At 43.1% G+C, this 23,346-nt stretch overlaps 1 protein-coding gene across 1 annotated transcript in view; it reads left to right on the top strand.

Moving 5' to 3' along the window:
* The window catches only part of RALYL (RALY RNA binding protein like), a 1,751,515-nt gene that overhangs the window by 557,286 nt on the left and 1,170,883 nt on the right, over positions 1 to 23,346 (top strand). The window contains exon 3 of the mRNA XM_078687094.1: positions 17,296 to 17,379. The gene's annotated coding sequence lies outside the window, so the exon portion shown is untranslated. The remainder of the gene's footprint in view (positions 1 to 17,295; positions 17,380 to 23,346) is intronic.

The raw sequence follows: 23,346 nt of genomic DNA, 5'->3' as shown, positions 1-23,346 counted from the left end.
AGATATAATCAATTCGACTACTATGCCTGCCGTTGAAAAATGTTGGGCTGCCCAGTCTGTCCGATCTGGTGCGGCCGTTTAGAGCGCGCAACCCCCAATTCAGACATAAACCTTTGACAAAGGTAGCACATTGGGACCACTTAGCAATAGGAGGAAGCTCAAGTTGGGGAATACCCCACATCAAATCTTCGTCCTCAGTTAACATCCCGTCTTCTCCACTTAAAGGTTCAAAGCAAATATTAAAATCACCCATTACAACCACCTGACCCACTGAATTTGTAGAGCCAAGGAATTCGTCTAAACGTGTTAGGGTGGAAGATACACGACCACCCGCGGTTCCTCTGGCATAGACATTAAACAGCAAGACGTCCAACCCACTATTAAATTTCAAATTAACTATAAGGATATCAGGACAGTCAATATAAATTTCCTTCACAGAAACCCCTGCAGCTTGGCGAACCCAAACGGTGAGGCCCCCCATTGCTCTACCTCTTTGGCCTCTAACTGCGGGTTTGTTAAAGCACAGAAATCCTTGAAAATAAACTGGATGGGTTGACCATGTCTCCTGAAAAGACCAAATATCACCATTACTGATGAAGTCAGCCCAGTCAGGTATACATAAACAGGATTCTATACCCGCCACATTCCAACATCCCAAAATAGTACCCTTAACACAACCTTGAGCACACTGGACTGTTGTATCCTTGGGGAGTTGTTCATAGGGTTGCAGGGAAAGTTCAACCAATGAAGAGACCTCATTGAACACCCCTTTCTCAACAGCATAGGGTGGAGTACCCAGAGCTTCTACCCCCCCCCCACACTCTGAGTTGGAGACAACACCCCCAGGTTGGGGTGCTGGTCAGTCATTGGTCGCCAGCCAGGATAATGGATCGTAAAGGTTTCTCAGAGGGATCTTCCAAGACTCCTTAGGCTGAGTAGACATATTTGAAGAGGAATGTGTTGGGAAAAAACTTGGGTACTGCTGAGTCTGAATAGGATCAAATGCTCTGGAAACAGGTGGATACTGAGGCCTATTGGGGAATAAAGAGTCATGTAAGACTGGAGGTAGCACTGGAGGACCCTTAAACTGGGTATTGATCTTAGCCCAACCCGGCGTCTGGTCAGGGCAATTGTAATTTGATTGGATATAAGATCGATACTGCACCTCCGGATTAAACTGAAAACCATGGAAATTTGGGGTGAAATTGGTCCATTTAAGGAGGTTATTGGTATTATTGCTATTAATAACTGGTGGATGATCTGGAGGTTTAAGCAAAGTCTCAGGGTAGAAATAGGTGAGGTTCCTAGTTGAGATCCCACCCTCATTATTACCTACATACCAGTCTGAGAGATGGGATACGACTTTGTGGTCCCTAAAGTTAATAATAACTATATCCCCCTCTATGTCCTTGGGGCGTACCCCTACCCACCGGCATCTTCTGACTGTAACAATGTCCCCATTTAGATGTGAAGGAAGGGGCCTATTTGTTTTCAGCCAGAAGATGACTTTATTTTTTAAACTAGCATAGTTTTCCCTGTCCCCTTCCGCAAGTGGAGGCACACCCGTCAAAACGATAACATAATTCGTAGAGTCCGGGGGCAGATCAACATTTTTCTTATGTGGGAGGGGTCTACTAGTTTTACTAGTGGGAATGGCGGATTTAATCGCCCCAGTCCTTTGCTGAGATACACCCACCTTCTCAGGGGGTTTGTTATTTACACCCACCCTGGCGTGAGTTATAGCAGTACTAGCTACAGGGGGTTGTTTGTCTGCTGAAACCAATGCTTTGTTATTTGCAGAAGCCTTCTCATTAGTAGAGACATGTTTATTAGCTCTATTGGAAGAGGTAATCACGTTAGCAGCAACGTGCGATATACCCTGAGTTAACTTGGAGGGTCCCTTTACCTTTTCTCCACTAGGAGCGTGGGTGGGTTCGACTGTCACCAGCAAACGATCCAGTTTGTCCCCCAGTATCCTAACACGCTCCAACACAGGAAGCATATACGATTTAATAAGCTTCTCTAGGTTGGCAAGAGACACCTCCTGAACCCCTTCACTACATATTTCATTGGACTCCAATCCCTGTATATCTAAAGCCTTAGGCTCTGTAATAGATGGAGGGGCCAATTCTACTGCCCGTTGTGGTGATAGTGGTGCTAGTGTAGGAGGTCGACCACTATATCCTTTTCTTTTTACTCCCCCCTTCCTCCTTCTTTTTCTAGGTGGTGATTGCGCAGCCCTTTTGGCCACAACGGGTTTGGCTCTACTGTTACATCCACTCTTGGGGGATATACCATCTCCTGGTGCCAAACCAAACTGTGGAGGGGAGGGCAGCGTGGAGCATGAATCCAAGTCAATAAGATTGGTCGAGGGGATGTTAGACTCCACAAAGCTAGAGTGGTCGACCGGCGGGCAACTAGTCGCCACTAGTTGCATTAACACAGAGCGGAGAGATAGTTGGAAATCTAAATATACTCGGGCTTTGATTGATGTCAGTGACATCAGCATCAATTAAACTCTGCCCATCCCCAACCATATCATGGGTGAAATTCGAGACAGTTAAAGACTGCATTGAATTTCTCTTCAGATGCTCAATTGAGCGACGACGCTCGGCTCTTCGTTCGGCTAGGAGTAAGTCCATATCAAGTTCCTTTGTAGATTTTTTAAAAAATTTATCAAGTGGACCGAGAACCGAGTTCCCTACACCAGGGGGGGCAGACTGACTCATAACAGAACCCTTCAACAGTTATTTAAAAACACAATAGGATAGGCTGGCAATAAATACAGTACAAAGTGTCAATAACCTGGCCCAGCCCGGCCTCCTACGGCCCCGGATGGCCACAGACGGTCCCGCCCTTGTCCCGGGCTTCTCCCGGCGCTCCCGCGCCGCGGGTATGACCACACCTCTTAATAATATCCACGGGTTATAAAGGGGGCGGGGCCGGCAGGGAGAGGAGCCCAGCTGGAAACGGGCGCGCGGGGACTCCTGGTCCGTGGAGTCCACCCGCAGTTTCCTCGCAGCCCTGCCGGTCACCAGCTGAAAGCCCTTGCAAAAATACAAACAGCCGCTGACACCGCGAAGCGGGACCCGCGCAGCGGGTCCGGCGAGCGCAGCGGTTCAGCAGGCTGACTCAGAGAAGGTCCGTGGTGAGTGGCGTGGCTCGGTCAGAATAGCAAATCCGCCGAGGGAAGGGCAGAGAGCCACTAAATAGATGCAGTAGATGGGGGCGGGGCCGGCAGGGAGAGGAGCCCTGCTGGAAACGGGCGCGCGGGGACTCCTGGTCCGTGGAGTCCACCCGCAGTTTCCTCGCAGCCCTGCCGGTCACCAGCTGAAAGCCCTTGCAAAAATACATTGGATTTCTTCCAGGCAGAGTTAGAGTATCTGAAATGCACATACCTCTGGGTCCATAAAAGTACTTATATAACATTTAAAAATTTTAACCTATTGCTTGTATTTTATCTGTTTACAACCAATACTCAGGCTTCCTAATGACGTATTTTCGGATGTTTCACAACTCTTCACTATTTCTGCCTCTTAGATTGATTTGCTTAGAATGTTCATTTTCCAGACATTGTTGGAGTATCTGAATTGCACGTAGATTTGGGTCCAAAAAGTACTTGAACAACATCTTAATTTTTCCATCCAATGCTGAAAAGTCCTTATGCATTTCCCACTTACAGCAGTACTCAAACATTTATGTCTCTCAGGTTAATAGTCTTACATTTTACGTGTTCTAGTAAAACTCCGATACCTACATTGCCCATTAGCGCAGAGTTCACCTTTATAATACATGCCCCCAGCTCTTCTGTCGCTTCCCGGACACATAGAAACGTGCCAGAGTTTCCCCCTGCTCAAAAAGGATTCTGTTGACCCACCAGTGTTCGCCAATTTCAGACCTACCTCCCTGCTACCATTCCTGTCAAACTACTGGAGAAACTTAACAAGTCTCATAAACCATTTCAACAACCACCACCTCTGCCACATCACACTACTCCAGCTTCAAACCCAGCCACAGAGTATAAACAGTCCTCATCCCTGCTACACACAACACTTGTGTGATTCTGGACTGGAGGAGACACAGCTACCCATATCCTCCTGTACCTATCTGCGGAATTTGACATGACTTCCTACTCCACCCTCAACTAATGCCTGCATGAGATTAGAATCCAAGGACCTGCTCTTCGATGGATATGCTCCTTCCAGCCTGGGACATTGATTCCTATCATACACCGACAACAGCCAGCTCTACTCTCCCTCTTGGACAAGACTCTCAACAACTATGCTACATTCGCTGATGTCACCAACTGTATGAAGATTAACTGTTTGAAACATAACACCAACAAGACATAAGTCACTATCTTCAGGCAGAACCCATCACTGTGAGTTGACACCTGGAGGTTGGCTAAATTGAGACCCCGCACAACCCACAGCAAGAACCTCGGGATTATCATCAAAAGCCAACTAAACATGACCAGCCAAGAAAATGCTATCACAACTTCCTGCTTCCACACCTTGAAGATGATGTGAAAAATCTTCAAATGGCTCGCAACCAGCACCCACAAAACCATCCCAAAGTCTCGCATTACAAACAAGCTGAGCTACAGAAACCCCCTCTACACCGTGATAAGCAAGAAACTCACTAGAAGACTTCAAACCATTCAGAATGGCAGCGAGAATTACAGTCAACCTATCTTGCTGCACATACTTCACACCACACCTGACTGTGTTCCACTGACTTCTTGTGGCACTTGGCCCATTTTGCAGGGTCTTCCCTGAACTTTTTACCTTCCTCCTAGCCTTTTTTCTGACATGGTGTTGGTGGTTTTAGGACTCTGGGCACTTTAACACTGCTGTCCAGTGTAAAGTGTGTGTGCTCTCTGTGGTAAGCATGGTAAGATTGGTCTACACCTTTTTGGCATATTTAATTTACCTGTCAGGCCCTTGTAAAGAGGTATCTCATATACCCAGGGTTGGTAAATTAAATGCTTCTGGTGGGATTGCAGCGCTGATTGCACCATCCACCAAAGTAGCCTTTCAAACCATCCCAACCCTCTGCCATTGCAGGACCTGTGCGTGCAGTGTTACTGCCGCTGTGATGTGGCACCTAAAGTGTGCGCCATGTCTTTGACCCCCCCCTTTTATTGCATGTCAGTCACCCCTAAGGAAGGCCCTAGCTAGCCCTATGGGGGTGCATTGTAGGTAAACGGTATGACATGTACCTTAAGTGTATGACATGTCCTGGTAGTGACAAACAGCCATTTTGGTTTCTCACTAATGTGAGGCTGCCCTCTCATAGGAATGCATTGGGGATTCCCTAATAAGTGTTTCAGTGGTAATTCCTGTTATGAGAGGCGCAGCATGGTCAAGTTTGGTATGTTTGAAATAGTAATAATAAATGCTAAGCAATGGTGTGTACAGATTTATTATAGCTATTTTAGAAATGCCACTTTTAGAATTTCTATATGTCTGCCTGCCTGATGTGGATTGTATGATTGGCTTTTGAGTGGCAGGGGCTGGTGAGGTGTGTGTGGCTCCAGGAGAGGCAGGGTGAGTCAGTGCTAGGCTGTATAGGACATCTGCATTTGGAGTAGTGGGAGGAGTAGTCCCCTGGCCCTGAATAGGATTGTGCCTGCCTAGGGTAAATGCTGGCTCCTGTGGTGTGTCTGATGGCAGAGCCCCCATCTCCCAAAGAAGTGTGTGTGCACTGTAAATAGAGGGCTCCAGAACCAGTTGGAACTGGTTCCCCCAAGCCCTGTGCTTTACAGACAGAGAGAAATGTGGTATAAATATAGGGGCTGTGACCCCATGTTGGTGTGCTGTTCCTGTGCTTACTGGGGCTTGCTGCTGCTGGGGCCCAGGGGGAACCGCCACAAGGGCTTGCCTCCCTGCTGGAGGGCCCTGTGTGCTGGCCTGCCTGGGCCCAGATGTGCCCCTTGGACCTTTGGAAACCCAGCACCTCATGAGCGCTCTTACTTTATTGGCCAGCAGAAGAGAAGAGCTGGCGTCTGCAGGGTGAGACTGTGAGGGAAGTCCCAGTGTGTCGGATTCCCCCCTACGCTGCTGATTGAGCGGGAGCCCACCCCGGGTTTTGGATGCAAGTTTGGCGGGTGCCCACCCCGCAATTGTGACCCTGAGAATCGGGAGCCTACCCCGCATTGTGAGGTTTGTGGGAGAAGCCAGAGCCTACCCCGAATTCTCGCCCAGGAGTGGTGGCAGCGTCGCTCCGTTGTCTGCAGCATTCTGGGCAGGGCTCCCGTATGGCAGAGGGAGCCCTGCGTTTTGCCAAGAGACCGAAGCAGGAGCCCACCCTGCGTTGGTGTGTTGCCATGACCTGGGGACGCAAGACCGAGCCACGGGGGAGAATTGGCTGCGGCCGTCCGGCGGAGACATCACTCCCAGACCCACAGCTGAAATGGTTGTGGCCGCAGGAAGCCAGGTAGTGGTTGCCTGATGTTGGGCGGAACTTCCGGCTGCCGAGAGGAAGAAAGCCCTGCAAGTCCTCGGAGCCTGGAGGCGGGCGGAGACCCATGGGTCCATGTCCCCAAAAGTGAGCCAGCGTGGAGGAGTCCCTCGAGAGCAGAGTTGCCAGTGCAGACGGAAGGAGTCCAGCAGACCCCGGTTAGTGGGAGCTGCATTTCCAGTATTTCTGGTGCCCGTTGCACCAGAGGGAGACCCCGGTGAGGGGGGCCTCATATCGGGTGCAGTTGGTGCCAGGGCGAAGCCAGTTTCCTCAGCTGTGCCGCAGTCACGAGCAGCTGTAACTTATGGCGCATTCTGGTGTTCCCGAGCCCCAGCGGGGGGCTCCAACTTGCCCAGTGCTTGTTTACTTTCCTCAGCTGTACCACTGTCGTGGACAGCTGCAACCTGTGGGCAATTTTTCTGTCGGAGTCCCAGTGGGGGCGACGAGACACAGTGAGTGCCAGCACTTGTTTGTTCCTTCAGCTGTGCCACCGTAGTGGGCAGGTGCAACGGTTGGGGGCCATTTCTGTTGCCAGGAATGGGTGAGTTGCACCCTACGCCCCCAGCGCATTTGCGCATCCAGGGCTTTGGGGCACATTGCTTTTCGCTGCATTGGCAACCAGAGGACCAGTGGACGTTCCTGAAGGCGCCCTGACATTTTGGACATAGGGCATTTGAGCCCCAGAGAGAAGGCCGGTTGGCCTGGGGTCAGTTTTGTGATTGGTAGGGCGCAAGGCCCTATTGTGATGCCCCTTACACAATGTTGTTTATGCTGATGATTTATGCACCATGTGTTGATGGCTAATATTATGCACCGTGATTTATGCATTATGTGTTTATGCTAGTGAGGCCTATTGCGTAATGCGTTTATGCTTATGAGGGGTAGACAGCCATTACAACACGGGCTTTACACGGCAGTTACCATTACAACGCAGCCATCACAACGCAAGTCGTTACGACTTGCTCTGGATGGCGCTATATACTAAGGAATGGTATGATTTTCTATTCCAACACCTTCCCTACTGTTACGTAGGCTGTAGTTGGAATAGTAAATCATACTATTCCTAAATCCAGCGCCTACAGCGCAAGTCGTTATAACGACTTGCGTTGTGATGGATGAGTTGTAATGGTAGCACGGTGTAAAGCCCGCGTTGTCATGACATACATCCCTTATGAGGTTATTGCATAATGTGCTTATGCTAGTGAGGCCTATTGCGTAATGTGTTTATGCTTATGAGGTTATTATATAATGTGTTTATGTTGTTGAGGCCTATTGTCTAATGTGTTTATGCTAATGAAGAGGGCCTATTGGGTTTATGTCTAAGGTGATAATGCTGAGGTCATTATTGTACCAGTAGTTACTGGTTATGTTTATATTTACTTACCTGTTCTGATGGTTCTGACAGTGGCCCGATTTGCCCTGTCCTGTATATAATCCCCAGTGAATATTGTCTAGTGCCAGTTGGCACAGTGTAAATGTGTGATTATGTTTCTAATGTGTTTATGATAATACAAAGGCTATTTTTGATATAACCTTGGGTGGAGCTTCTTTTATGGTGTGCCTAGTGTATTGCTACTGTGTGTGTGTTGCTTAAACGCTTTTCACATTGCCTCTGGGATAAGCCTGACTGCTCGTGCCATGCTACAAAGGGGGTGAGCAGGGGTTATCTTCAGTGTGTAACTCCCTTGCCCTGACTAGAGTGGAGGTTTCTGCCTGGCTCAGACGTATGCCCTAACTAACCAGAAATCTCATTTCTAACACTTCTGTATACAAACGAGCCCAGTTAAAACTCACCACATACACTTTCAGCCTTTCTCAATAGCAGATTCTTATTTCACAAACCAACCAGACACCTGTGCTCATCCGGAGTCCTACTTGCATACACAGAACTATAACCGGTGGTTGGACATTCTCCTTCACTGCCCCTAAAGCTTGAAATTAACTACTGTAACATATTACAGCTGCTTCTTCAATTCTTTAGTTCCACCAGAAGCTGAAGCCCCACTCATCATCCCTAGGTTGGGCTAGTCCTGCACTTGCATAAGCATTAAAATACCCTACTGGGTGACAGTGCACTTTTGCAAATGCACATAGCATAACACATAACCCTAATTGAAAAAGTGCTATATGAAATACACATTTAACACTTTTCAGACGAAACAGACATTTCTTTATTTCACAGCAGGAGTCTGGCAATTTATAATTCTCAAGTTAATTGACCACCATTCTACTTTATCTAATAAAATTCAGATGTTTATATTTCCCATATCCTAGAATCCAAAACTGCATGTTTGTGAAGTATAAATTTTACACTTATTCAATTAGTTTTTTTAGTTTTTTTAGTAAATATCCCTCTAATTGTATTTTGCTGAGTCATTCCATCTGATTTATTCCTTATAATTGATTCTTTGTATTCATTTCTTTCTTTCATTCACTTCAGCAGCTGATCTAAAATATTGTGTTTTTTGATGAAACATTATCTCTCAATCTCCATTTGTTTTTTTTCATTTCTTAGCAACCAGGGCATAACCTATTAAATCATTAGTTTTCATGTTTCTTCTTTTAATTGGTTTAAATTATTTGCAAATCCCATTCCAGATGGTACCCGCTGTTTGTTGTCAAACACATTATTTGTACAGTGATCACATCTTGATTGCTTAGTTCATTAAATGTTTTACATTTGTTGATGGTCAGATAAGTATGTTCTGCATGTATCACTTGAACATTTACTCTTTGCTTTGAACTTCAGTTTAGAGGTTATAAGTGAAAATGTATCCCAGGGTCCTGGTTGTGACTCCATGTTCCTTCACTCACCTACATTAACATTGTCTTCTTTTCGCACATTTTCCCAATAACCTCCATGTGGGTCTAAGAGAATAAGTTCTACACCATAGAGCACCAGGGGCCAGATGTATCAAGATACCCTTTTGCGATGCTCAAATAGCGATTTTTTGAGAATCGCTATTTGAGAATTGCAAAATGGTTTGGATGTAGAAATTCGCTATTTTTTAGCGATTTCTTAAAATTCCTTAATTGCGATTAGCAAATTGCTAATCGCAATTAAGGAATAATTTCCCATTCATTTCTATGGGCCAGGAGGCCCATAGGAATGAATGTGAAATTATTCCCAATTTGCGATTCGCAATTTGCTAATCGCAATTAAGGAATAATTTCCCATTCATTTCTATGGGCCAGGAGGCCCATAGGAATGAATGTGAAATTATTCCCAATTTGCGATTCGCAATTTGCTAATCGCAAATTGAGAATAATTTCAAGGGTGTAAGGGTGTCTTAAGGACACCCTGCTGCACCCCCTGAAATTGACATGTGTGCGCATATGGCGCACATACATGCCCTAAGGGCATGTATGAGCGTCACATGGCACCTTTAAAAATTGCAAAAAGTGCATTTGTAAAAGAATTAGCAAATTACCACCAACTACAAGTTGGTGGTAATTTGCAATTTCTTAGCCTAAATTAGCGATACTTAAATCCTTCATACATAGCATTTAAGGAATCGCAATTTGCGATTCCTTAAATGCTTACGCAATATTAAGGAATCGCAAAATGTGCGATTCCTTAATATTGCGAGGCTTTTTTCTTGATACATTTCATTTTCCTATTTTTTTGGCGCAAACGCTGCTTTTTAGCAATTCGCAGCGTTTGCGACAAAAAAATAGTTTGATACATCTGCCCCCAGGTCTTTTGATTTTTCTATTATGTATGTCCCAGTAATATTTGGAAATGGGATAACTGATGTCTTTATTTTTTATTACCCTCAGATGCTGCAATTTTAATAAAAGTTTAGCATTTTGGTTGTACTCCCAACATATTTTCCCTTGCACCCACATTCTAACACATAGGTAACACATTCTGTTTGGTATTGTGAAAACTTCCTGTGTATCCTTTTTGATTCATTCATATTTCACATATTGTTTGTTGTTTATCCAAATGCAACATCCGTTGCAGGATCCACAGTTCTATAAAACATTTTCTTTACATTTTAACCATGTTTTATTTTTATTATCCACATGCTCTAGACTTTTAATCAATAGGTTTCATAGGCTTGCATTTTTATGTTATTTTTGGATGTATTCCTACTATCTGTTTCAGATGTATATTATGTCACAGTAGGTTCCACTGTTTGTACAATTCGTACATGATTTTCCAGTACTTCGCTGAGTATTCCATAATAAATCTGAACAATTGTTTTTCTTGGTTTTCTGACTTTGATCTATTTCCCAAAGTCACTAGTAACAGTTTTTTTTCCTTTTTCTCTTATACCTTTAAGTTCATCTTCAACTGTGGCAGGATATCCTCTAGCCCGGAACCTGCAGATCATGCCTTAAGCTTCTTTTTAGAAATATATATCTTTTGAGCATTTTCTCATTGCTCTTAAAAGTTCTCCATGGGGAACATTCTATTACAGAGCCTTTGGATGCTGACTGTTTGCATGCAGTAAACTATTGCTGGCCGTTGCATTACGATAGATTTTATTACATAATTCACCAAAGTCCAAATACTGTGACACCTCAAAATACATATTTTATATATATGTGTGCATGTGTGTTGCACTATCCATATTCACAAAGTTTCCACCTTTATCAGAGGCTTTGGTAATAATCATGCTGTCTTCCCTTCAGAGTTTTCAGCTCTTTCTAGTCATTGTTGGTCATATTAATTTTTATACTCATGTTATGTGTTGATCTCAATGTATTAAAATCTTTCACAATGAATTCATAAAATATGTTTGCTTTGTTCCCCATGGGTAATTGTGGACAAAATCTTCTTTTCCGTTTAAGCCACTTGTTTATGATATGTAAGTGTTAAAACCCATCCTATTTGAGTGAACATCTTACCCTCTTGTGAATCCTTCTCATTTTCTTCTATAAGAGCTTGTGTTTGTAGAAGATTTGCAATATGCATGCCACACAATTTGGCAATTTGTTCTATTTTTCCATATTTCTTTCTCTTTGAATGTATTGCTTACTATTTGTAAAGCTTCAGTTCTCATGAAAATGTATGCAGAATAAATATATATGTAAATTATCCTGTGGCAGTCTACGCTGAGTAGCTCTAGTAAGGATTGTGTTTCCATAAGAAATGTACTTTTTGTGTTGCTAATAACTTTGGCACCGTTTAACAAATCTTCTTGAAACTTTCCCAAAAGGTGCTTTTTATTGCCTAGTTTGTGAATGGAAAGTTTTGGGGTGACCTGTCGGTCAAGAAAAGGGGAAGGTCCAAAAACATGGTTTTCTATTTATTTTTACATAGGAACTTTAGATACAGCTACAACCCAAACAGGTGACCAGATTTACAGCAAACATGGCAGAAAGCTAGATCTAGGTGCGGAAAGAGTGCTTTTTGTGATTTGATGTAAATCCGATCAGTAGTTGCTGACATATTAAAGTTAAAAAACATTGTATAATACATGCTGCAGAGGATCCATGACGTAGCTGCATGCTCAACTACTCGTTGTGATTAACCGGCCTCAACCTGAAGGCAAAGTTGCGACTGCCATCTTAGGACATCTTAGGCCTCAAAAATAAAATTATTAAGAAATTAAGGCAGGGTAGTGGTACCCTCACCCAGGGCCTTGTGGGGGTCGAGTGGGTCTCAGAGGAACCCTACTGTAGGTCAAATTAGAAAAAAAGAAATTTTGGGGGGAGGGGGTTTATGTATCTACACATCTACTGCGCCACCCAGCTTGACACCTGTGGAGATTTGGTCTGGATCCTTGTATTTTTGTACTCTGGTCACGTGAGGTAAATGATTCAAAAGCACACAGGTGCACAATGAACAATTCGATAATCTTTTTCCCGCCTGTGAGCAAAGCCAAATGAGGACGAAACGTTAGGTGCTTGGGAAAAATCTGTGTGCGAGAACGTTTCAATAAATGCCTCTTTTGCCAGCAAAGGGCCTCTGATGGTGCTTTTTTGTTGTGGAAATGGATGGGCTGCTCCGTGCCCATTGAACAGAGGCCACCCTGAAGGGTTGGTGGCCCCGGTAACAAGAGACTTTGGTGTGAGATACAGATTGAGGGGCATGACACACTCACGCTCCTGACCTACTTAGGAAATGCCATTTGGTAAATAGGACAGCATGTTGGAAGGGATTCGTAATGGCAGACTACCATTTACGATCATGCTGGCTCAATTGCATGAATTGGAACTTCATTCGAATTTTGGCAATGTGCAAATAACCTCCACTCACCTGACATACAGAGGCACCGCTAATCAAGTACTTACATTTTGCAACTGTGAATAGACTTGGACTTCCAATAAGTATATTTATATTAATAATGCATTGCACCTTGGGACTTGTATTTTTGTACTCTGGTCACATGAGGTAAATGATTTAAAAGTACACAGGTGCGCAATGAACAATTCGATAATCTTTTTCCCGCCTGTGAGCAAGGCCAAATGAGGCCGAAACGTTAGGTGCTTGGGAAAAATCTGTGTGCGAGGATGTTTCAATAAATGCCTCTTTTTCCAGCAAAGGGCCTCTGATGGTGCTTTTTTATATTTATACTGTATGCTGCAGGCAGTCCACCACAGAAGCCCAAGCTCCTTGGGAGCGTGGGCTCTGAAACACATTGAGTGTTGTGCCAGTAAAATAAATTCATTTCTTTGCAAAAACATGCTGTTCTGTGGTGGATTGACTGCAGCATTTGGTAGGATTCGTTCGGACTCGCCGCCCCGCCGTGTGAGCGCCGTCATGCAAGAGGCTCGGGTAAGGCGAACACTCTCGTTGGTGTATACTCAAACGTGGGTCCCTTGCTTGCTGAGTCACTGGTCTCAAGCTAGCCTGGCTGATCAGGGGTGATACCCTGAAACCGGCGCTAGGATACTTGTTTCCAGTCCTGGGAGGACCTGGCCTGGCAGTTCGGGCTGGACTGTTCTGATGGAGAGCAGGGTCAAGACTGATTTGCATATGGCTTGGTCCAAACTGGGGTGGCATAGTCATCAAAAGAACGATAGATTAAACCCAGATCTCCTGACTGGGGGTCAGTAGTTGAAAAGTTTCAGCACTCCATCCATCATCTTGTGATTGCTATGTTCACCCTAGGTCGGTATGGGTATGCCCAGACGTATGTCCCTTGCTCACTGTGCCATTAGATTCAAGCTAGCCTGGCGGGTGAGGGGTGATACCCTGAAATCTATCCTAGAATTCTTGTTTCCAGGAAACCGAGGACATGGCCTGGCAGTTCGGGCTGGACTGTTCCCATGGGGAGCAGGGTCAAGACTGATTTTCATATGGCTTGTTCCAAACTGGGGTGGTGAAGTGAGCTAAAGAACGATGGATTAAACCCAGATATCTTGACTGGGGGTGAGTGGTTGAAAAGTTTCAGCACCCCTTCCATCATCTTGTGTTTGCTATGTTCCCCAGAGTGGGGCAGCACCATGCTTAAAACTATATGTAAATTAGCCCATGAGGGCATTATGGGGTGCTCATTGCCATCTCAAATGTCTGTCTGTAAGGATTGGATTAGCACAGTGCCTTCCACGCCAATGCTTTTCTAGCTCGAAGGAAGAAAGAAGCCCAAGCCAATCAGCCGCCAACAAACACTCCCACAACAGCCATCGCACACTTATAGATCCGCTGTCATAAGACACACATTAAAATATGACTACAAAGCCACAATCCCTACACCCATATACCTCAGTGTCTGTGATGATAAAAACAATAACGCAGACATCCCACGTCAGTTGACCAGTCATCAGGATCACCATCAAACAGAACATCACCTACCATCATAATGCCATACGCATACTATCATATAGTCACAAAACCACCATAGAAATCTAACAAAAGTTCCTACATTGTGCCCATACATAAGAGATCATACACTGCAGAGACACCCTGGTACAGCAACATGGCATACATGTCCAGTGTAAATATGTTCAGTTGTTTTTGAAAGGTTACAGTGATAAAGATCATCAAATAAAAGACATCAAATGTCTCTTAGTATTGGTGAAGGCTGTTCCTGTTAGTGTCATAAAAGTTGGAGAGATGGCTCTGTCAACATGATGGTACAGTTCATCACACTTTTGACATGTTTTTGTATTTTCAAAAACTAAAACCCAATTTTGTTTTTGAAAATACAAAACCTAATGATCTTCATACTGTGGGAGTTGTCTCCCATGGTCTAGGGATCACTGGGCCATTTTTACTGCCCTTTGTTACCATGTTTTATCTGGCAGTGGTGTAGAGTGAAAACCGGCCATTAGATCACCCACTTTAAATCAGACATTCGGTCCAGTATCAGGCCATCGCAGTAGTATGCCACGGATGGAGACCGAGTAGTGTCCATTACTGACATAGTGAATGTCTGTCCGTCTATAAATAAAGCGCCCAAACTTACAGTTTGGCAGAGAGGGTATTCCGTTGCTATTGCTCCGAAATACCCTCTCCACCAAACTCTAAATCAGCCCCTAAAATTAAACAAATTAAGGCTAGGATGATGCAGCTTTTTACTACACATTTATTTTGTGCCAGCTGTCTTAGAACTGAGACTGTGTAACCAAATTATTTAATTGGCTCCAAAAGGAAAAGTTTTCTTGTGGCCGCCTTTAAGTATAATGGACTCAGTTCCTACGTCCACCCAAAGAAATTAAATGACATATATGGATATGAGTGAGCACACCATGACCCTCAAGGCCTCAGTGGAGCAACACTTGAATGGCCATCAAGTTAAAAGATTAAAAAAACTGTGTCAATCATCAGAATCCATAGAATTGAGCCCCCTTTCATAGTCTGTAGTCTCAGTCTCCGTAGTCCAATAGTGGCATCTCTGAATTCTATATAAATATTAATTTAATTTCATATTGAACGCCTCAGAAATGTCATATGTCTACCATTCCATTGCCTGTGACAGACGGATTACATGCCTCCATTCTGAAAGATCAAGATAGTTAAGTGATCTTGAGAGGTAGTGCATCTGAACTGCCTATTGAGTAAGTGGGAGAAATTCTGGTGGTGCTGTTCACAAAATATCTTTAACCCCTTCAGTGCTGATGACAAAGCCAGCTCGTCATGGGCGTTACCTGCGCTAGGCGGATGACGAGCTGGCTTTGTCACAAACCGCGCATTTTTGAAATTCCAGCGCACAGCGGGAAAACGCGGTAGCGCGGTAGCGGTTAAGAAAGTAAATTGAGCTGTATTCCACTACCTGGGTAATTTGAAATTACTAGATTCATTAAGAATTAAGCATGATAGGGATGTACATATAGTAGGCACAATACTAGACAGCAGAATCATGTTTTAACATTACATATCTTTTCACTACATTACTCAAATTTACAGAGGCAAATACGGTTCATACAGAATCATAGGATTGAAAAGGGAATTAAAATCAAGGATTCAAGGATGTAAGATAAGCAAATAAGCTGCCAGACCAAAACACTACTCTCCTCTCTCTAAATCCTATATTGGGTTCCAACCCAGTCAAAGATTCCTTCTGAAAGTATTTGTAGTAATAGGTCTACCGTGCTTCCAGGCACCACAAAACCATAAGAGTTCAATAATTACCTTTGGGCAGTCTACAGTAGGCCATTGCCGTTCCTTAACTTTTGAAATGGCATGAATTGTGTGTCTCGAGGATACATATTTTTCCTTGCTGGGCCACACTTTTTGAAAGTAGACTACAAACTCTTAGGTGACATTTCTCAAAGATGTGCAGCTAAAAGGGTGCTTTTTGTTGAGTTAAGGTTCTGATCTGCTGTGCACACCTGGTTATCACTGAACTTGTGGTCTGCACTTTACAAGTAACTAAACATAAACATTGATTGGTTTGTAATTAGCCATCATCATATCTTTTGCCCTATAATTTTCTCCAAGAGGTCTATTTGACAATATACGGGTATTCTTCTGTGTTGCTGATTAGATGTTTGTACAATAATGGACTAGATTCATCAAAATGTTTTAATGTGAATATCTGACTTTTCATTTAAAAATGTTATAATGGGTCAGAGCCTCAAAGAAAATGGGCATTTCCTGCTGTATTTAGATAAAAGTTCTGACTTTCTTCGAATTTACAAAGAACTCAAGGAGAAGTCCAGTAAAAAACCAATGCCAGCAGAGTTCCAGTAGTGCTCACATGCCAAAACATTAAACCACATGGAACTGTATAAATTCTATAGTTCTAGATTCATAACTAAATACGCTCTTTTATAACGTTTTTGTTTTATGTGCAAAATGTAACTTTTCTCACTGAGAAACTCATTCCACACCACCCTAACCCCACCAATTTAGATTGAATCTCCTCTCTGATTCCATTCTGAAATTCGATGTATGGCTTTGTTTGCCAGGAGTAAATCACCTTAGTGAAATACTTGTCTTATGAGCACTCATAAATTTGACACCCAGAAATGTTGCCATTCTTTCCCTGTATGTCGTGTTTCCGCTAAATAAAATTCAGCTACTCTGGCAGTTGCTATATGACATTAATCAATATATTGATGTCGTGGGCATGTTTCACAACAGCAAAGTGTTTTTTAGCAAAACATTGTAATGTGCATAGTACATACGCATGCCTGGCAATAGACGCGACAATAGTGCATATTACACACACACACATAAAAAAAAAATGTATTACATGTATATTTTATGCATCAAAATGCAATGAATAAACTGTGAACATGCCGAAAGGCGTATTATGGATGCCCTAGAAACTACATCTAAATGTACACCTTTGTGAATGTTTTCAAGGTATTTTTCATTCTTCTGCAACACCCCCACAATCACAAGCTTCTGCCTTTTTAACATACATTATTTGATTTAGAAGTTATTGACTGCAGCATAAATTATTATTTGTGCATTTTTCTATTTTGCAGGATCTTCTCTCATTCTAGAGCGTTGTGCAAGCCTGGATTTATCACTGAGTGGAACCGCTGGGTTTGCAGCAGACGGAATAGGAGGTAAGAAGGATGAACAATGCATATTTGCTCCAATTTATCAAAGTGTTTTAACACAGTATAGTGCTGACCAAAGCATTCAGGAGTATGGGAAGTAATACTAGTGGAGTTCTCCTGTACCTACTCTTACATGCCTTTGTTAATCAGCCCTGAAACTTCCAACTCCCTTTTATCAAAAGTGCAAAGAGGGATCAGTGCTTTCTATTTATGCTGACAATATGTTAATATCCCTTGAATATTACCCATTTATTCTCTTTTTACATAATTTGATATTATTTCTCAAAGGTGTGCAAGAGAATATTTTTAAAAAAGTGCTATGGAAGTACTATTTTACATTACACCAAAGTACCCTTGTGTTAGTGGGAAAGTATTGCTTCCCCACTAACATATCCTACGTGAAGAAAGCTGAGGATTCGAAATTAAAGGAAATTATTATTATTATTCATTCAGTGCTACAAATATGAGCAACAAATATAAAAATAGAGACAGATCATGAAATAGGGATATAAAGGATAACAGAGAGAAGGGTAATTAGTAGAGTACTAAAAAAGGATACATCTAAGCACAATACATTTCTTATGCCTAAAGCCATAACTGACTTTGGATTAGGGGATGAGAGCTCCGGGTTACAAAGAACAGTAGATAAGAAATTTAACTCGAGCAAATGCCATTTCTTCAAAGAGGTTTAGATCTGGCGGAAAACTATCTGCACAAGTGTGATCACGTATCAGATATGTTGTTTTCTTCTGGTGCTTGGAAGGGTTTTAGCATGAGCAGTGTGTGATGTGTTAGTAAAAAAAAGCTACAACTGAATGCTGATCCCTGTCTGGAGATGCTGTCTGGAGATTTGCCTTTGAAGTTCCTTAATTGGATTTTCTAAAAAAACAACTTCTGCAAAACAGCAAGAGCTATCATTTCGTGTAGGCAGCTAACAATTTGATCAGTACCTCTTCCACCTAATTTTCACATATTTACGTTTCGTATTCTCCTTATGGATAATGTATATTTAAGTCAGTTGTCTTTTTTAATTGTAACATGATCAACATATTTGCCAGGTATCATTTTTACATGTGTGACAGAAATGATTGACGCAGATTTGTAAAATGTTTTTCTCAGATAGAATCAATGTACTGTATTTGAACCATAGCTTGAAATCTAACACAATGCAGTGTACTGTGCTTTGCAGGGGGAGGCATTGCAGTATGTTGCTACAGAGAGAGGGTGAGTTCAACCCTTTCATTAGCCCAAAATTAAAACAGCTTCGGCGATGATATTGGACAATTGTGTAAAATGAACTATTTGATTGCAAAAGAAATGTACTGTAACTGCAAAACCCAGAAAAGTATTGGACATACATAATACAGAACAGTAGAAGCTGAAATTGTTTCTCTAATTTCAAATAATTCCTACTTCGTCTGATAAAACCCACAGAATTACTGTCTGAAACCAATATGTTAGTGAGTAAATCTGTAAAAGTCTGATATGTGAACTAGTGGGATGTCAAGAGAGGAGTTCCCTCAAAGTTACAAAACCATGTTCCTAAGAAATAATAAAAGTAGATTTCAATGAGGAGTAAATGGGTTGCCATGGGATCCTCTCATAGAAAACCTAAGTACAGCATTTTAGGAACACTAGAAACAGCAAAGATACCCTTATCAGTTGCATAGAGCACAGCTGTACTGAGTGATAAGCATTATAAAGACATCGGAATAAGTGTGCCAGTTGCCTAAGTAGTTGGCACATAGTTAATAATCTTCAAGAGTTCTGACCATTCCCAGCATTACGCAGATTTGATCACGGTACGTGGTTTGAGCAAATAGGCTTACTATTATATTATTCCTCTTGTGTCAGAAATACTTCGATTAAGTCGTTTTTAATAATTTTCTCTCTTCATTGCTAGTAAATACTCATCCCACGCTGTTGTATCAACTGATTTCTGTGCTTGCTTCTGAATGTTTGGGCTTTGATAATCCTGTTTTCCTGGTAAATTCTGCCAATAAATCTGGGACTTTATCTCCAGAAATATTTCAGTGCAGTGCAACTCTAGAACATATGAATTATGTCAGCGGCTGCAGTCGAGCATCTGGGGCAAACGTCTGCTACCGCTGTATATATTCTGAGCAGCTTGTACGGTGTCAGATATGCCCTGTATAATATTTTGTACTGAACTAATTAAAATCTTGCATTTCTAGAGGTCTTCATGTGAATTCAAGAATCAAGTAGGCCTGGGAGAAATATTAATAATGCTGTGTAATTAGCATAATTTTGGGGATTTTGATTGTGCTCTGTGCTCGTTACATGAAATTCCCCAAATTACAGGATTATGCCACTTTGCATAATTGTATGCCATATGCTGTAAATATTTACTGCAAGTTCGGCTTTTGCGAATGCCCAAGAGCAACAGAACACAAGCAGTTGTTGTTCTTAGTGATTTTGTTGAATGCATCCTTGTGCAAAGAATTGGCGCGCGGATGCATTTTGCTCTAAATTATAGTTTCATGTAATTATTCATAATTTCACCTAATTTCACAGATATTTCATGTAGTTACGTGAATGCAAATTTTGTGAATTTCGCACACATGTAGATCCAGAATCAAGACCCATTCCTTATTGGTAAAAAATCCTTTCATATCAGTGTCCCATCTTATTTGCGATTCAGAAAAGGGGGTGGTGATGAACAGAGTGTCTGAATTAAGCAGACCACTCTTACCCAGTCCAAAGATCAGGGCTTGATCCATCACCGTTATTTAGCTCACTGCCCCATCCCAGCTCAGAACCTGGCTATATGCAAATTAGTCTGTCCCTGGCCCAGTGCATCATGGGAACAGGGCAGACCAAACGACCAAGCCAATTCTTCACCAGAAAGGAGACAAGCTACCGGGGACCGGTTTCTGGCATTTCAGCCTCATCGGCCTGGCTTGCTTGAATCCTGATGGAGCAGTGAGCATAAGCGTGGAAGGGTATACTCAGATGTGAGTCCCTTGCTCATTGCACCATCAGGATTCAAGCAAGCCGGGCCGACGACGGCTGAAATGCCAGAAACCGGTCCCCGGAAGCTTGTTTCCTTCCCAGTATAAGAATTGGCTTGGTAGTTTGGTTTGCCCTGTTCCCATCATGCACTGGGACCGGAACAGACTAATTTGCATGTAGCCAGGTTCTGAGCTGGGATGGTGCAGTGAGCTAAAAAATGGTGATGGATCAAGCCCTGATCTTTGGACTGGGTAAGAGTGGTCTGCTTAATTCAGACACTCTGTTCATCACCACCCCCTTTTCTGAACCATCTTATTTGCAACACATCTAAACTGTAATCAGCCCAGTAATGCCAAGATTTTGTCCTTTTCCATGTGGTAACACTGTCTGCAAGGTGCTGTGCACTGACGGTTTTGCGCTATTGCATTTTTAGATACTATTAATTATTCGAGTAAGAGCACCAACGACTTGCCCAGCAGATAGTCATAATCGTGACGTAGCTTTTCAAATGTTTGAAGTTTGTGCTCAGAAAACAGCTTTCCGAGGTTGGGTATACCAGCACTGTCCCATATCTACAGGTTAGTCACTGCTCCTATCCCGGGTATAATCACAATGGAGCCACTGATGTTCTTGTTTGGGTCAGACATTTCCTCCATCATTGCTTGGCCACAGTCAGAAGTCTGGATTGGTTCTGTTCCATGGAGGTGCCAACTACCACCGCAGACACCAGCTGCCCTCTACCATACACACCACCCACATTTATAGGTTCCCCTGCTTTGCGGTCATCCTAGCATCGGGCCACCCATCGTAATTATGATGCAATGTAATACCACTCAAAATCTAGAGCATACAGGCCACCATCCAGAACGAGCAGTTGCAGTGTTTCCAGCACTGTTTTGCAAGCCTCACCCCATGTCATTTTCAGCAATAGCTTATTTATGGCACTAAATATATGTTTGGATATTATAATTGCTACATTTCCAAATAATTGTTTGAATCATGGGTCCAAGATCATCTTTGAAAGCACATTCTGCCCATTGTAGATAGCGGCAGTTTAGTTCGGAATTGTAAACATGTCCTAGCATCTCTTGTGGCCTTACCCACATTTCTATCTAGGGTGCCTGCATCATCATGATATATTTGAATTCATATATATTTATAAAGGTTTTGGCAGGCCCCTGCAATTGTAGTGATGGCACCACTTCTGAGTGCGCCCCACCCTACAATGGGAATAGACAGGGTTGTCTGAGTTAAAACCCAGACGGCACAGCAGATTCCCAACCATACAAGAAGCAGGTTCAAATTTGTTCTTGTGTTTCTATAGTGGCGTAAAACAATATCCACATAGAGCGAAGTAATGTGCCTATGTCCATACAGAGAGATACAATGATGCCCTCTTTTCTAACCGTGGCTAACTGCTCCAGAGGAATCACAAAAAGTTGGGTGGAAACGGGCATCTCTTCCTTGTCCCTTTCTGTACCACCCGTGCTTCTGATTGTATGCAACCATTACAAACAGCGCCATTGGGCCACAATGGAGCCGCATTTCAAGCATTTGACCTGAGCAGTAACCATTGTTCTGTCGTGCTCCTCTTCAATTAAAACTACAGTTTCATATAACGGCTTCTTGCAAGTGAATCATAAAATGGGACTTAATTTTCCATACTTCACGCACCCTTTCCGATTTCCTCTCTTCAAGAGTTGTTACCTTTCTAGCCATATGGTTCTGTTTGTAATGAGCTGCGGCGTGAAGAAACCCCATCGCATTCTTCCTGGCTGTGCTTCGAAAGCAGCCATGTTCGAGAGACTTTACTCAGTACCTCATGAAATTAGTCGGAATCGATTCCGTAGATTTTTTTTCGACCAACCCTCCTTAAGAATGTCTTCCACTTGCCGTTCAGTGTTGCTGAGCACAGCCTCAGAGGACGTTTGCCTTGCATCTGGCCGGCTCGATTGAAGATGCTCCTGCCTGTGCATTTTTATGCGGCAAGAAGTGTGAAATAGATGGAATTTTAAGTAAATGGCGTGGCACTGGCTCAGCTATTCGGCGGGGAGACGCGTACTCGTAGTGCTCCAGGGCATACGGCGGAGATCCAAGCTCGGCGCTGCTTGTCATTCTGAAGTGCTGCAGGTAGGCATTATGCTGCCAGGAGCATAAATCAGCCATTACACGCTACCCAGTCCCCGAGTGCTTTGAATGTTCAAACCCACACTTGAGATAAAAGAAAGCATTTTAGCTTTACAAGTGTCAATACATTTCCCTTTACATTGCTCTGTGACACTGTGTTTTATGATCGTAAGCATGGGAGGATTGGAAGCCAGTCAGCCAATCACATTCCCTCAAAGTGCAACCCCTGTATCCAACCTCACATGTGGGCGTCATCCTGGTTTCCACTTAACAGTATGCTTTTGCCCTCAGTAAAGTTTGTTGCAACCATCTTCTCCCAATGTTGATTGACTCTCTCAGTATTGACCCCCCAGAAAGATTGATTCACCGCGAATTCCCATTGTAAGAGGCCAACTTTTTTTTAATCCTTTTTTACACTTTTAGCAGCTCGATATTTACAGATGTTGATTAGGCTATATTTTTAGAAACCAAACATACATATATACAAATGTTTGGTCCAGCGTGCTATGAGGGCCACTCCTTGTAGTTACATGCAGTTATATTTGCTTTGAACCCAGTATCGAAAGTTAGAATAGTAAATGGCCCGTTCACTGTGATCAATGGCCGATCCTCCTATATATTTGTAGATCTCATGGTCCTGCGAGGCAGCGGGTATGTTCTCACTGTAGCACAAGGCTCTTTCTTAAAAATCTGATGTTTGGAGAAAATGGCTGACTCTCCAAAATATATTATAGCCTTATAGCCAGCCGTAGAGGGCTATACCAGCCATTAAATGCCCTCTCGGCGAGGGCCTTTAACAAGGGAGAGGGACGTTAATAGCTGGTATAGCCCAGCTACGAAGGGCTATAAGGCTTTTACAACATTCTGCCCTCT

This window comes from Lissotriton helveticus, chromosome 4_1, assembly GCF_964261635.1.
Source record: "Lissotriton helveticus chromosome 4_1, aLisHel1.1, whole genome shotgun sequence".
Lineage (NCBI taxonomy): Eukaryota > Metazoa > Chordata > Amphibia > Caudata > Salamandridae > Lissotriton > Lissotriton helveticus.
Note: the sequence above shows the minus strand (reverse complement) of the source record. Positions and strands in the feature narration are given on the sequence as shown.